The sequence below is a fragment of the Octopus bimaculoides genome, chromosome 13 (genome assembly GCF_001194135.2).
Source record: "Octopus bimaculoides isolate UCB-OBI-ISO-001 chromosome 13, ASM119413v2, whole genome shotgun sequence".
NCBI lineage: Eukaryota > Metazoa > Mollusca > Cephalopoda > Octopoda > Octopodidae > Octopus > Octopus bimaculoides.
Window position 1 is genome coordinate 53,603,417 of NC_068993.1, and position 2,786 is coordinate 53,606,202.

Genomic DNA, 2,786 nt, shown 5'->3' on the forward strand with positions numbered 1-2,786 from the left:
CATTGTCTGTTCAGTTATTGAGTTAGCAGGTACGTATTCATATACACCTTTTACTCTTTACTTGCTTGCAGCCATTGGACTGCGGCCATGGTGAAGCACCGCCTTGAAAGGGTGTAGATATAAAAATCGGCCCCAGTACTTATCTTTATTTTGACACTTTTCGATGTATTTCTGTGATTTTTAACACTATACGTCTATACATGATACTTTTCCGAGACGAATAAAGCAGTTTCTAGGCTTTCTACGGTGTATCTGCATTAAGTATGATATAAAGGCTAAAGACTCCTTCGGTCAAAATGACCATGGTATTGCACTTAGAAAGTTCCCCTCCGAGGCGCAATCCGAGCAAGGTTGTTTACGGAAGACCAGCAGTCGCCCATGCATACCAACCTCTCCTCTCCATGCTACCGATGTTACCCAAGGAAAAGGCAAAAGCTGATACAGCTTGGCATTAGTGATATCGGAACTCCTTTCTACAACTGTGTGAACTGGGGCAACATGACATAAAGTACATTATTTACATTTGACGGATATTCGTCCTCATCTTGTTTGTTGTTGACACAACGTTTCGGCTGATATACCCTCCAGCCTTCATCAGGTGTCTTGGCGAAATTTCAAACCTGGGTTGTCATTCCTAAGGTATTTTTTGATGTTATTATTATTATTATTATTATTATTATTATTATTATTATTATTATTAAAGAAGTGATTTTAAATTCTCAATCGCAGGATAATGCTAATAATATAGCCTGAACAGGATAAACTACCCCTATTTTGCAGAAAAAATTATAGGTGGTTAGCTGTGGGACTCGAACTCACATCTCCGTGATTACGCGTCACGATGCTCTGACCGATTGAGCTAAACTCCCCCACTACAGATTCCTCTAGCACTGCCTGGAATAGAACTCGGAATTTTGGGGTTAGTAGCCTGCGCTCTTAATCACTACGCCATATGCAAGATGAGGACAAATATCCGTCTAATGTAAATAATGTACATAACTCCTCATCTCTTAAATATAGAACTGTATGAGATAAAGTGTCTTGCTCAAAAACACAACACAAAACCTGGTCATGAAATCGAAATCACTACCTTATGATTGTGAACCCGACGCTCTAACCACTGAGCCATGCGCCTTCATCACAGTATGACGCGTAAAAACGGTATTACTGCTATTTAAGTTTTAATAGATTGCATTGTATGAAGACAGCGAGCTGGCAGAATCGTTAGCGCGCCGGGCAAAATGCTTTGCAGTATTTCGTCTGTTTTAACTCTCTGAGTTCAAATTCTACCGAGGTCGATAAAATAAGTACTAATTACGCACTGCATTTGTTTTCAACCTATTCTTTGTTATTCTGGTGTCTAGAATGGCGAAAAAGCCTATTTATTTTCATCTACCCTTGGTAATTCGGTTGTCTAGGTCAGAAGGACATTTATATTCAGCTACCCTCCATTCTATTTTCAACTTCAGTACTAAACGAACAGTAACCGAACTCTCAGATGTTAATTTTATTTTACCCATTGCAAAACAAAGATATTTCTCCCACCCTCTCCTCCAACAAATTCCAACGAAGAAGGTCAACTCCAAAGCTGTTTGACCCTTGGTACGTCTTCCTAAACACTATCAAAGCTATTTAGACGGGTGGCAGAGGACAGACGTTTGAAAGTAGGCAGGGTGTTTGTATATAAGTAATTAATCAATCATCGTCAGAAAATGTCAGCATACGGTCATAACAAATTCGAAGTGTATTTTGGGGGCTGTTGCTTTTCACTCTTGAAATATCCCTTTTCCATTATTAGTTAACGAACTCCAGCAATCTAGGGTTTCTACAGGAATTTCAAGCTCAAAAATCGTCTCATTCTTTCGCCACTTCCTTTTCTTTCTCTTCTGATTCCTAATTACTCTCTCCTCTTTCTTCCTCATTTATTCCATCTCTGGCTGTCCCTCATGTCTTCCCGCCATTTACCTCTCTCTGCCTCTGTCTGTCTCTCTCTCTCTCTCTCTCTCACGCACACATACACTAACACACACACACACATTCTTTCTCTCCACCTCTTTCGCTTTCTGTTTAACGCGGTCATCATGGCCAATCTATTCCACGACAACATTGATTGATCACTGTATTAAGTGATGATAGTAGAGAATACGTCTTGTGTCCCGGGGTGGGCGTGGGATGTCTCTGTCGGGGTAGGAACTGGATTCTCTGATGATGGAGTGCTTAATATTTGCAGGAGGTTGACTGACGAGATTTTAGTTGTTATCAGGGTCGCACAGAAAACCTACCATGTTGACGGATTGGCGAACATCATTGTAGTGATGGTAGGACCAGTAAGTGAAATGGCAGCGGCGGCGGCGGCGGCGGCGGTAATGGTGGTGGTGGTAGCAGATGAGGTGACGATGATGATAGTGGTGGTGTGAGGGTGGTGGTGTGCGGGTGGTGGTACTGTTGATAATGGCTTCAGTGGCGGTGATAGTAGTGGTTGTTGTTCGGCTGGTATTGGTGGTAGTGGCTCAGTTGTTGGTGACAGTAATGGCAGTAGTGGTGAAGGCGGTAGTGTTCTTAGTGGTGAAAGCGCCGAGGTTGTTGGTGGCGGTAATAGTAGTAGTAGTTGTAGTAGTAGTAATAGTAGCAGCAGCAGCAGCAGCAGCAGTATTAGTAGTAGTAGTAGTTAGTAGTAGTAGTAGTTAGTAGTAGTAGTAGTAGTAGTAGTAGTAGTAGTAGTAGTAGTAGTAGTAGTAGTAATGATATTCGTTGTAGCTATATTAGTCTTGTGTTCTTGAGCAAGA